This window comes from Triticum urartu, chromosome 6A (assembly GCF_056163025.1).
Source record: "Triticum urartu cultivar PI428250 chromosome 6A, HENAU_Tu73, whole genome shotgun sequence".
In the NCBI taxonomy this organism is placed as follows: Eukaryota; Viridiplantae; Streptophyta; class Magnoliopsida; order Poales; family Poaceae; genus Triticum; species Triticum urartu.
In genome coordinates, this window is record NC_141878.1 from 242165907 (window position 1) to 242179885 (window position 13979).

General features: G+C 53.5%; 1 pseudogene; it reads right to left on the minus strand.

Moving 5' to 3' along the window:
- Positions 1 to 6195: 6195 nt before the first annotated feature.
- On the minus strand, positions 6196 to 13623 carry LOC147964882 (uncharacterized; annotated as a pseudogene).
- Positions 13624 to 13979: the final 356 nt, after the last annotated feature.

Below are 13979 nucleotides of genomic sequence, written 5' to 3' on the forward strand. Positions count from 1 at the left end.
CACTCGCTGGAGGAGCAGGTGGAGCTACGCGAGGCAGCCCTCACGTCGACGAGGGTGGCCTCCGGCGACTCGGCGGAGCTCCAGAAGCGTGAGGAGGTGCTGACGCTGGAAGCCGCCGAACGTGCCCGCGAGTACGAGCGTCTGGAGACGAGGGAGCACTTGGTGATGCAGGCAGAGGACGATGTCGCTGCACAGGAAGCCCGTGTCCTGGTGGAGGTCGGACGTCGGGTGGCGATGGCGCATTTGAACCTCGAGCACGAGTTCGAGGAGAAGCTGGGGTTGATCCGGGCCGAAGCCGAAGGCAGGACTGCTGCCCCGAGGGCCAAGCTGGAGGAGGTGACGCGGAGGGCCGATGCTTCCCGGGCCGCCCTTGAGGTGGCGCAAGGTGGGCTAACCACCTCCCAGGCTAAGGTGCTCCTTCTTCGCTAGTGGGTGGAGGAGGCTAAGGCCGTCGCGCGCCAGAACGCGGACGAGATACGTCAGCGGCGGCTCCTGGAGCATGAGCACGGCCCCATGCTGACCATGCTCCGGGAGAGGGCCAACGCGGCCTTGGGCAACATCTGCGAGGAGACCGTCGGCGAGCCGCACGCGGTTAACTACGCGGGCAATCTTCAATTCTTTACTGACGTGGTGACGCAGCTGGAGGCGCGGTTGATAAGGGCTGACAGGTTGGTGGAGGAGAGGAGCCGCGCCCTGCTCAGGCGCGCCTTTTCTCGTGTCTTCAGCCATCTCCGGAGCATGGATCCCAACTTTGATTTCGACGCCGCCATCGCCCCAGTCCCCCAGGCCGTCTGAGGTGAGCTGGCGCACTGGGTGGATGACCATGTGGAGGCTCTTATCAGGGCCTTCGCCTCGGACAACGACGATGCGATCGTGGCGGCCGACGAGGGCGGCGTGACGGGCGGCCCTGACGCCGCTGGTGGCAACGCGGGCGGCGGTGGCGAGTTCAGTGATGCCAGCAACGGCCCCGATGGCGCTCCTAAGGACGCATTGGGAGATTCATCCGACTGATTGTGCATCATTCCTGCTTACCCGGTATGAATAGAACTCAGGTTTTGGCCTGATAGCTATGAGAGCATTTTGGAGGGGGAGCCCCTCATGTAAAACTTGCGTATATCGTATCAGTAGGAGCTACATTGCCCATGCGCCCGCGCCAAGTGGTTGGCTTAAGCGACGCGCTGGTCGGCTAATTTACCTTTGTCCCGTGCTGGCCCTGGGGCAGCCCGCAGGAGGCTGTGGAGCCCGGAGTGTTTCCCGATTGAATCCGTTGGACCTGCAGTAAGACGCCCTCCTGAGAGGACGTGGCGGCGGCAGTCTGGGCTGCGCGCAAGCTAGGCCTGACCCGGCTCGTGAGGGGCTCACGAGGGGAGGCAGCTGAGGCGAAGTGGTAACCGAAACGCGAGAAATTGCTCGAACGAGACTAAGCACCCCTTCCCCGAACACACGCAAATCTCAAATTCGAATCCAACTTGAATCCAGCGGGGGAAAGCGGCAACCAAAGGGAAGAGCAACAAAAGCAAACAAAAGGTCGCGTCCGGCACCTAGTCTAGTCTTGGACGTCTTCTCACCAGCGCGGAGCTAAGTGCTGCCACTGGGCGTGGGAGGGAGCCCCAGGGCCTGAGGCCGGCACCCCTGAGACTCCGGGGCGTGTACAGCCCCACTCATTATTACGTGAGAGTGTCACGGGGCGGCGAGCTTCACAGGCATTGGGCCTTCTTCACAGGTACTGGCCTTGCTTCATATCGCCAGATGAGGGCCCCGCCTTGCGCCACACTCTAGTGCCATCAGCAACGACCGGAAACCAGGACGCCGCCCGATGGGGTAGAGCGGTCGCCAGCGGTTCCCCCGACGACCACGGGTCCTCCGCCGGGGGCAGGCCCTGGGGCACCTCCCCAGCGGAGGGCCTACCTCCTGAGAACGCCTTGCTCCGAACGTCGCGGTGGCAATGTCGGATCCCTGCCTCTCTCCTGCAGCCCCCTACGCCCTCCTCCCGAGGGGTAGGAGACTGTGGGAGCGGGGCAGCTGCTCGCTGCGGCGACCTGCACCTCCTGTGATCCATGGTTAGCGTATACCTGCTCCTGAAGAATTAGCGGTACCCGATATTCGTTGCCTCCAGCATGGCCAGTGGGACCGTCCCGGGGCTCCTGGAAAGGCTCAGGTTCTAGTGCCTCGTCCCCCCAGCTTGGGCTGAGGAGCGAGCCTTGTCCGTCCTCGTGAGGGTGTCCTTGGTCCATCATGAGGGGCACGTATTCCTCCGGCGTCGTCATCCCGAATGCCATGCCATAATGCCCCGCATGCCACGGGAACCTTCCTGACGCGCCCATTGTGGGGTCGCAGCGCGGCCGCCCACTGGGGCCATGGGTCGCGTTGAGTCCTTCTTCTTCGCGGACCGGGGGCGGGGATAGCGCCGCCGCGGGTCCGGCGCTGACAGCTTCGCTGGCGTCGGAGTAGCCTTGGAGCCCGCGGGCGCGCGCGGGGCCCCCACGTGGGTAGCCCTGGGCTTGAGATGGGAGCTGGGTGGAGAAGGGGTGAGCCCCCGAGGCGGCGAAGCCCAGGAGCTCTGCCACTCGCTCCAGCAGCACGTCGTGGCCGCCCTCCAGAAGTCTGCACTGCAGCAGCTCTCGGGCCACCGTGAGTGCGGCTATCGAGTTCGCCTGCTCCCGGCGGGTGTACGGTGTCGTGGTCGCGTCGTGATTGGAGGCCCTTGCTGCCGACCGCGCCTGCCGCGGTGTAAGAGTTGTTGAAGCCTGTCCGCGTTGCCCGCGGCCCGCAGCACCCTGCGGACCGCGAGCTGCCTGGGGCATGGGGTCGCCTGAGGCGAGCGGTTCTGCGCGGGCGGGCCACGCAGCCCATGGGTCTGGGTTGCCCTCCTGGTCGCCGGGCATGGTGATGACGACGCGACAGGGCACGGAGCGGTGGAAGACGAATTCCTGCGCACCCCTACCTGGCGCGCCAAATGTCGGATTTCGGGTTCCGGCAGACCCTTGAGGTTCAAACACTGGGGTGCGCGCGGAGATTTCGCCTCCTACCTACCTGCACCCCTCTGCCGAGCTGGGATCAAAGCTATGAAAAGAACAACACAAGGGACACAGGGTTTATACTGGTTCGGGCCACCGTTGTGGTGTAATACCCTACTCCAGTGTGTGGTGTGTGGATTGCCTCTTGGGCTGATGATGATGAACAATACAAGGGAGAACAGCCTCGCGAGGGTCTGTTCTTGGCTGGGGCGATGAACTGCTGGGAGGAGTTCAGCCACCTTTCTCTATCTCTCTCTCTCTCTGCTTACTTCCTCTCTACTTGTCGAGCCCTTGGAGGAGACTGAGCCGAACCCTTTGCTACGTGGGTGGCCGGTCCTATTTATAGAGGCCCTGGTCCTCTTCCCAAATATTGAGCGGGAAGGGAGCCAACAATGGCGGGCTAATTTGAAAGGGGACAGCAAGTATCAGCTATCCTGACAAAAGTAGTCTTCGCCTGCGCAAAGCTCTCGTGATGACGCCGTCTTGGGCCCCATGGTGACCTCCGTCTCATAGTCCTCCTGGTCTTGGTCTCGTTGCACTGAAATGGCAACCTTTGCCTGATGCCTCGGTACTCCGTGGCTGCGCTTGACCCCTTTGCACCAAAGAGGAAAGGAGGACGCTGCGCGGGCTGGCACCCGCCTGGCGCCCTGAGTCGTCATGCCTTGCGTCACGGGCACCTCGCGAGGTACCCCGCCTTGATCTCTCCGCCTCCTCGTGAGCCAGCATGACGAGGCCGTGCTTGAGGAAGCTCCGCGTCGTCCGCCCTGCGAGGCTTGGCCCCTCGCGAGGGTCTTGAGTTTGTGTTGGTGAAGATGGGTCGTGCTGGGCCCCCCTTTGAGCCACGCCGCAGGCCGCAGGCAGTCAAGTCTGGGGACCCCCGTTCCCAGAACACTGACAGGTCGTGCCACATACTCTTGCCTCCCGTGGCCAGCTGTGCTGCCGCGGAGGCCTCATCGCCCCTACTATTCCCATCGCTGGCCAGGCCCTGCGGCGACGGCAGTCTCACACCGCAGCCGAACCAGTGAACCCTCGTACTCCTCTCTGCGTGGGCTTCCACTGCCGCGTCTTCCCCGGCTCCGCGTCGTCCCCTTCCTAGGCCTCGCCGTCGTCCACCGCCGTGGTGCTCTCCGCGCGGCGTGGTCAACGTGGTCAAGGAACGACTTACATCGGAAGAGTACTGTACGTGGAGAGGCTGACAGGTGGGTCCACGGCCACAGACCAGTTTTTTTGTGATTTGCCAAGTAAGTCGCTTTGTCAGGCGTGTTGGGCTGCAAATCTTTCAAGACGAGGAGAGCTTTCATTCAGCCGGCCGAGAAAATGGCCCATCAGTAATGAGAAATGGGTTGTACATTTTTAAAACACATCAAACTGGCAATTATTTTCAAATATCTTTTTTTTCATTTCAAGATTTTAAATTACATCAATTTTTATGCGTGGAGAATTTGTTGGATTTTATATTGATATACATTTATTTTTAAAATCAGTTTGAATGTGAGTCGAAATTTCGGGATTAAGAACAGTTCGGACCGCACCAAAATATGCAAAATTTCATATAATTTTTTAACCGTGGCCACAATTTGGGCTGTAATGCTAACAAAAAGAATATGGGCTCCAAAAAAAACCTTAAGAATTAGCAAATGGGCTGAAAATTATTATATATAATGGCAGATGGGTTGTATGCTGTTTTCCACAGATTTGAGGCTTTCCTAAAAAAAAGGTTGACGCACAAGCAGTGACGGTTGGATGTCGATCCAACGGCCATTCTTCTTCTGTTGTAATGGGACCGAGTTCTTCTCACAGACCACCTTCTTGAGTGTGTTGGGGCTGATAATATTTGGCACCTCGGCTATCTGAGGCTCGGTGAAGTCGGCAGCTGGAGGCTTCTCCTGAGAACTAAACGCCAGACGACGCCTGTTGCAACTGGGTTTCTCCGCCGTACCAGCTAGACCGCGGTCGTCTTGGTTGGGTTCTTGAGAAAGAGGCCCGCAGAATTCGTCATCATACCCATGTTCGGCAAAGTACTTATCAACATTGCTAAATGTACGACCGTCGTCGTTGTCGTTGTCGTCCAGATCCTGTGCCACATGCATGTTCGGATCATGTGCCATAGGGATGTCCAGCATGTCCGGTAGCGTTGCGGCGGTCTTGCCATGGCTTGGCGCCGGCACGACTGGTGGTGTTGTCTTTGGGGTGGTGTCCCCTGCCCCCAAACGAATCTGGCTCTTCGGCCAAAGCAGGGGCCAGCTTAGGCAGGTGCTGAGGGTCATCAGATCATCTTCGTCGGCCCCGGCGGGTTGAATCAAAGGTAACAACTTGTCGCAGACTGGCAGCACCCAAACCAGTTGAACCCTATACACGGTGGGTGGCATCGGTTTACCATGGAACACGGGGTTGCCCGGTTGAACGATTTTGCCCTTGGCGACATGGACCAACTCGTCGTTCACGAAGTGCAAGAGAGTTCACGGAACGTCGGCGGCGCCCTGCGAAAACATGTAGGGCGTCAGGGATGCCGAGTCAAAGGCAAGGAGATGAAGTCCTCGACCGAGAGGCTTAATTAGTTACCATGATGATGGCGTCGAGCTCGGCTAATGTCGAGGCACCGCCAACGGCGGGCGTGCAACTGACGGAGGGGCCGCTTGCTGGCGAGGTGCCGGCCGGTGTACACCCGGGTGCATTAAGATCCAATGCCGGCGTCGGAGACACCAATACCGCCGCTGCCGGAGACACCAATGGCGCCGCCACCGTAGACACCAATACCGCCGCCGCCGGAGACACCAATGGCGCCGCCTGCGCGTTGTGCGAGTTGCTGGCCGTGAAGCTGGGAATCGGGGGCGGCCCCTGTTGGCCACCCGCAATCCACGTCATTATCCCATGAATCAAGGTAGGCATAGTGCCGGTGAGCGTCGATCCCAGTTGTTGTTGCACTTGCTCTTGGACCATCTCCGGAATCCGCGCCACTTGCGCCTTGAGTGCTTCAACCTCGCGCGACTAGCTTTCCGAGCTGGTCTTTTTCTCCTTTCGCCCACCAGCAGTATAGTATGACGACCATTTTGTGGACAAGCCTTTGCCGGCCACACGACCAGCTGACGCCGGCTTATTGAGCTTATCCTTGTTTTTCATTATGTTCAACGCCCTATTCAAAGGGGTGTCGAAAGGGGAGCTCTGAGACGACCCCGCGCTACTGCTCTCTTTGTCCTGCAGAAGGAACATGAACCATTTAGAAATATTGGGGATTAATTAGAATGCAACCATATGGAGCTAATTACGCGGGGGTGTATTCCTTACCAGAACAAGCTCAAGCGCCTTGGTCTTCGAATCCGTGGTAAGCTCCTTTGTTACCGGGTCCTCCTTGTACCGGGCCCTCAGAAAGTTCATGGTCTGCTTGTCACGGTATTTCTCGAAGCGGGGCGGTAGGCCTTGCTCGGCACGCTCCGCGTCCTCCTTGTCCCATATAGGCTCCGCCACTCTGTAACCACCGGGACCGAGTTGGTGGACCCCTAAGTTCAACTGCCGCATTTCTTTCCCCCACTAACTTGATTCGGAGGTTGCGGGGCTCTTGCACTTGATCTTGAACTCCTTGTAGTCATCTTCGCTAATCAAAGGATATTTCGCCTTGATCTTCTCATAACTATCACCTTTGTCAATCATTGCCTTCACCGTGCTTTTCCAAGTAGACAAGGCCATGCTCATCCTCGTGAGGGCGGCACCGTTCACTTTATTCCCCGAGAGGCGTGTGTTTGCGAACTCAGCGGGGAACTTGTATCGTTCGTGCAGCTTCGTGAAGAGGAGGCTGCGCAAATTCCCTCGATCCTTATGCCTTAGGTTCTCGGTGTTGATCGAGGCGGTGCTCCAGAGAATGCACCCGAGCTGAACCGAGTACCCCTTGACTACGTGTTTGGGCGCCGTCGGATGACCGTCGGAGTTCACTTCAGTAAATTCCTCCCTGATGGTGCCGAGCACGTTCGGGCGCCGGTCCTTCCGTTGCCTCTTTGGTTGGCTGCCATCTGTGTGTGCGCCGCCATCATCAGTGGTGGCATCCGCGGCACCATCATCAGTGGTGTCATCCCCGACGCCACTAGGGGTTGTGTAGTCAGGATCGTTGTCTTTCGCGGCGTCCTCATAGCGGTGAGGTTCTTCCTCCAACTCATGGGACAGCTCCCAGAATTGCTTGCCGCCCGAACCGCCGGCCTCATCGTTGTGGGCCATGTTTCGCTCTAAATAGGAAAAAAGTTTGGTCAAAAAGTTGGTTATTGTCAAGGAACAAGATCATGGTCTCATCATTTAGGGTTTGTCGACACCGAGGCATCCTAAAAGCTAAGCTTTTATCATTTAGGGTTTGTCGACGCCGAGGCACCCTAAAAGCCTAAGCGTACATCATTTAGGTTCTCATCGACATCGAGGCACCCTATAGAAGCCAAGTTAAGTTTTCATCATTTAGGGTTTATCGATGCCGAGGCACCCTAGGTTAGGCCTAATCACTTGGCACTAATCACTTGGCTCTATTGCCACCTATGTTGGGTTTATCATCTAGGGTTTATCGATGCTAAGGAGAATTCTAAGTTGGGCCTAATCACTTGGCTCTATTGCCACCTATGGTTTAATGCAGCAAGAATGGCGGGGCAGTTGATCCTACTTAACTAAGTACTAAGATACCCCGGCCCATGCATTAGTCGCAAGTACCCCATATGTCCTATTTTTAGCAAAGTCATGCTAAAATTCACGGAAAATTTCAGCATGACCTTTGCTAAAAATAGGACATATGGAGTACCCGAATTTGCCAGAACGGAAGTTAATCGACATTCCAGCAAACTCAAGGGCCTCTCGGGGTACCTGCAAATTCATCACGACACAATGGTCGGAGACAAAACCTAGCAAACTAGCACCACAATGTGCCTCTACTTTCATATGGTTGAAAAGGCCACAGACCATATGGTCCTCTGCTTGCATATGGACAAAAATCAGCTCAACTTATGTGAGCTTCCATTCCAGATCTAATAGGTCACCCAACAAAAATTATAAGTCCTCACACCATATATACTTTATCACATTATAAGTCCTCACACCATATATACTTTATCACATTATAAGTCCTCACACCATCAACTATGAAAAAATCTGAGAGTATAAGTTTGGTTACATTCACCCAAGTCCAAACGTAAAATTCTGTCCAACATAGTACAGCCCACTTTGATAATTTCATAGGATTTAATATACCAAACGAAACCTGACAAGTGATATGTGTTTTAAGTATCTACAGAACTAACTAGCAGCAGGTGTGCAATGACAAAATTCTGGAGTTATGCTATGCAATCAAGAATGTAGTCTAAGGGGAACTAACTGGCAGTAGCTCATCTAGAACACGTGTGAGTACTTCAATGGAAATAGCAACATCAAGAAGAAAAGAAGGAACATTGTCCCATAGTAGCAACAGTAGGTGTTCAATTAGTCAAGCAGCAGGAACACACAAGCAAAGCATGTGTTCAATTAGTGAAGCAGTTGGTGTGACTGTACAAATTACTCTACTGATACATGATACATGTGTCATGTACATTGATCGCTATAGCCTTGTTCACTGACCAAACATCTTCATCTCACTACATGGACAGGGCAGTGTACTGTTATGTCCACTCACAGACCAAAAAATTGCAACCAATAACGAACAAATGCCTAACAGTTCCATGGAGCTACTGGATTAAGTGAGAGCTATATGCGGGTTTTTTAAAACAAGTGAGAACTCCTACATGCTTGCCAGGCCATGAAAAAAATGAGTGTTGTTTCCATAATTATTTCTTAGAGTGAATACAGTATGTTCTCCAAAACTCAACAAACAATATGCAGATCGTTCTTAGTGTCTCTTGCTTTTCTGATAGCCAAATAGCCACTAATAATATGCCATTGGGATCATCATCGCTTCAAATCATTTGTCTGGAAACAAAGGAATGTATAAACTGAATTTGAAGAATAATAAAGACAGATATGAGTTGCTAGCTGTTATGAGGCACCAGATATGTCTTTGCTTGCTGCAGTTGTGGTTCTGTGTCATTGATGTCCTAGGAGTTTTCTCAAATTTTACTAGCTCAAGTGTGATGCTATTTCTTGTTTACCTATGTGTGCCACAGTTACTTTGTTACATAATTACCCTTTCATAAACTAAGCAATTAACATGAGCACATAGTTACATACTAGTGTGTTTCACACAAAAGCAAACAAATCTCCTGGAATCTGTCACGAAATTGAGTTTTAACCAACTGCCATATATAATTTTGCTATTAAGCACAGATCATTTTTGTTCAGGTTTCTTTTCCAGAAGAAGTATAAATATGCTCCTAAACAAACAAGGTCGGCCCTGTGGTGAGTTGGATAACAGCTTGCTACACTGACAGAGAGGAAGACGAAATCGAAGGGGGGGAGGGGAACCGGTGCAGCTCACCGAGAGGAAGATGATGGCGAGCTCGTGCGGGGCCGGGGTTGACGAGGTGACGCGGATCGATGGTGAGGCCGCGGTGGCCGGAGGTGGAAGAAGACCTCGATCCGCATGATGCAGAGTCGTCAAGCTCGAACAGCTGGCCGTAGATGGCGTAGAAGAACACTGCAGAGCTCCTGGACTCCTTGGTCAGGTGCAGGGACGACGGTGGTCGCGGGGACGACCTAGTCGGGTGAAGCAGCGCGAGGGGAGGGGAAGTGGGGAGGTGCTAGGGTGTGGAGCGGGCGCGGGGGTCGTCGGAGTGGGTGTGGCGGGGGAGGGAAGGGGATCTGGTGAGGGAGAGGGAAGGGGGATCGGGCGAAGGGGTATCCAGCTAGAGGGGGAATGTTAGTAATGGCGCACCCTCCTTTGGTGCGCCATTAGTAGTTTTTTTTTCTGATAGCAATGGCGCACCCTCCTCTGGTGCGCCATTAGTAACTTTTTTTCTGATAGCAATGGTGCACCCTCCTCTGTGCGCCATTAGTAACTTCTTTTTTCATTATTTCTTGTTGCATCTAATAATTTGTTTTTTTATCAAAAATTTTATTTTCATGAGGACTAGAACAGAAGATATCATCAAATATCATCAATTTTTTTAAATATCATCAAATTTGTTTTTTTATTTTTAATTGAAAATAACATCAAATTTGTTATTTGAAAATATCATCAAATTTTTTATTTGAAAATATCATCAAATTTGTTATTTAAAAATATCATCAAAAAGTGGGGGAGGGTGCGGGGTGTCGGCGACGGCGGTGGAGCGGCCGGGGGAGGGAGCGGAGGGTCGGCGGCGGCGGTGGAGCGGGGAAGGGTGCGGTGGGTCGGCGGCGGCGGTGGAGCGGGGGAGGGTGCGGGGGGTCGTCGGCGGTGGTGGAGCAGGGGGAGGGTGCGGGGGGTGCTCGGCGGCGAGGGGGATCTGGCGAGGGGGATAGCTATCGAGAGGGAGGGGGTCGAGATCGAGTGTCCTCATGAATATTCAATATTTTTTCATATTGAATATGAAAAAATATCATCAAATTGGAAAAAAAATATTCATGAATTCAAAAAGTGCCCATGAAATTTAAAAATATTCATGATATCAAAAAGTGCCCAAGAAATGAAGACTACGATTTAAATACAATCGATCTTAGCTAGCTATCTGTTCACAATCTTCTTGCCCTTCTTTTTCGCAAATGGAGTTCTTCTGTGGAACGGACGTCCTTTAGGTAGGGTGGTCCTGCTTCTTCTTGTGGTGTACACTGCTACTTCATCGTCGTCGCCATATTCGATCTTCAGGTTGCCGTACTTGTCGAAGTCTTGCTCATTGGCTACTCCATCCATTCTGATGATCTTCCTTTTGCCTCTCCTCACGACAACATGACTGGGCTTTGACGGGTCGGTAATGAAGAAGCATTGGTCCACTTGGGAAGCCAGTACCCACTTTAGGACACTCTTGGCCCATGTGACACGGAACATCGGGACCTTCTCTCCAGCATAGCTCAGCTCCCAGATCTCCTCGATCCTTCCATAGTATCTGTCCTTGTCGTTACTGGTGTAGGATTCCATCGTTACCCCGGAGTTCTGATAACCATCGCTCTTCATGTCCTTGTCCTTAGTGTAGAATGTGTAGCCGTTGATACCGTACACCTCATAGGTCATCAGGTTGTGCTCGGCGCCCTGTGACAAGGCGAATATGAGTTGTTCTTCCATGGAAGAATCCTCATGTAAAGGGTACGACAGAAGCTTCTGGTTGAACCAACGCGTGAAACATGAGTTGTGCTCTTTGATTATATCTCCGTCCTTCCTCTGTTGGCCTCGGTCATTGTACGTCTTCTCAATAAAGGTTTTGTGCTCTACCACCCAAGGATCGACCACGTCTATGTGTTGTAGCGCGACTAGGTTTGCTCTTTCAAAGTCGGCGAGTCAACCCTCGAAGTCGACATGCATTTCGCGGCGACCCTCACGGTGACCCCATCCAGCGAGCCTGCCGAGGTGCCTGTTGACGGGCAGACCAACGGGGTTCTCGATGCCTAGATAATTCGTGCAGTAGGAGATGCACTCTTCGGTCAGAAAGCCCCTGGCTATGCTTCCCTCTGGACGTGGCATGTTGCGAACGTATCCTTTGATGACACCATTCATCCTTTCGAACGGCATCATGCTGTGCAGGAACGTCGGCCCGAGTTGGATGATATCCTCCACGATATGGACCAGCAGATGCACCATAACGTCGAAGAATGCGGGCGGGAAGTACATCTCAAGCTCGCATAGTATCACCGCGATCTCTTCCTGTAGCCTTCTGAGTTGCCTCACACCAACCGACTTCTGAGAGATGACGTCAAAAAAGTTGCATAGGCGAAATAGCGTTTCACGGACGTGCGCGTCCATGATCCCACGGATTGCAACTGAAATATCTGTGTCATCAGCACGTGACAGTCATTAGACTTCATCCCGCTGAACTTCTGCTTCGCTGGGTCTAGGTATCTGCTTATCTTCCCCGCGTAACCGTAAGGAAGTTTTACTCCTACGAGGCAGGTGAAAAACTGCTCGATCTCCTCCTGACTTAGAGTGAAGCACGTGGGAGGGTAGTCATTTCCCGTCTTCTTGGCCTTTTTGCCTTCGCGACGACTTTCTGTGTCCTGCTTTGCCTCATCATCATTAGCGTGAAGCTCCTGCCTGATGCCCATTGATTTCAAGTCTGCCCTTGCTTTCGGCCCATCTTTGGTTCTCTCTGGCATGTTGAGCATGGTACCAAGAAGACTCTCGCACATGTTCTTCGTGATATGCCTTGCATCAAGGCTGTGAGGCACACGGTGGATCTTCCAGTACGGCAAGTCCCAGAAAACAGACCTCGTTTTCCATACCTTCAGCAGCGGCTCTGGCGCCTTTCGCTTCTTTCCTGGCTCTGGCGCCTTTTGCTTCTTTCCCGGTAGTGGGCAATCTTTCCAATTTTTCAACAGCCCGTCTATTTCCTCGTCGCTCCTCGTACGCGGGCGTCTTCGGGGTTCGGTTTCACCATCGAACAGATCCTTGCGTTTCCTCCACGGGTCATCGTCGCGAAGCCACCTTCGATGTCCCGTGAACACGGTTTTCGAAGACCCGGGATCACTATCTAGCTGGCGATACATTGTGCCATCCATGCATCTGACGCATCTAGAAAATCAGTGGACCACCTGCCCCGCGACATATCCGTAACCGAGATAGTCGTGCACCGTCATGAGCAGTGCGGCTCTCATAGGGAAATATTCTTTCTCTGCGGCGTCCCACGTATTGGCTGACGTTTTCCACAGCGTGTCTAGCTCCTCTTCCAGCAGCCCCAGATACAGATTGATGTCATCCCCTGGTTGTTTCGGCCCTTCAATTAGCATACTCATGTGAATGTACTTCCTTTTCATGCACAACCAGGGGGGAAGGTTGTACATCCACACAGACACAGGCCAGGTGCTATGTGTGCTTCTCTGGCTGCCAAACGGATTGACTCCATCGGTGCTCGCGCCCAGCACGATGTTCCTTGGATCCTTCCCAAATTCTGGGTGTTCGAAGTTCAACGCTTGCCACTGGCTCCCATCCTTAGGGTGACTCAGCATCTTGTCTTTTTTATTTATCTCCTGGTCATTTGCGTCATCTTCTCGCTTCTTCTCCTCCCTATCCACGTGCCAACGCAGGAGCTTTGCTACCTTAGGGTCCGCGAAATACCGCTGCAGACGAGGAGTGATCGGAAAGTACCACACCACTTTTCAAGGAGCTTTCTTCCTCTTCTTGTATCGAGTGACGCCGCACACCGGACATATGGTAGACTCCGCGTGCTCGTCCCGATAAATGATGCAATTGTTCATGCACACATGGTATTTCACGTGCGGTAAATCCAGAGGACACACGAATTTCTTCGCCTCCTCGGAACTGGTCGGGCACTTGTTCCCCTTGGGAAGACGTTCGTTCCAGAATGACATGTTCTCGTCGAAGCATGCGTCGGTCATTTTGTGTTTTACCTTCATCTCCAGAGCCATGAGCGTTACTTTCAGGCGGGTATCCTCGGGTCTGCATCCTTCATACAATGGAGTAACCGCGTCTATCTCCAGTTGATCCAGCTTGGCTTTCTCTCGGGCGGCAGCTCTTGCGTTATCCATCTGCTTGAGAAGCAGCTCTTGAATATGAGGGTCCTGCACCCAGCCCATTGATGGTCCATCATCGTCTGCTCCGCCGGCATCTTCATCTTCATGATCATGCCCTTCGTCTGCTCCGGCATCTTCCTCATCATCATGTCCGACATCTTCTACATGATGACTGTGTACAGCATCACCGTCGTGACCATGTCCTAGAGATTCTTCGTCTTCTCGCCCGCCCGAGCCGCGGTGGTTGTCTTGCTGCCCTTCCTCATTTCTTGCCCGGCCCCCATGGACGACTTCATAGTCATCTTCATCACCTTGCCACCGATAGCCAGCCATGAAACCACGCAAGATCAGGTGGTCCCGCACCTGCCCGGAATCCGGGTCCGCAATAAGGCTCTTCAGCTTGCATCTTCG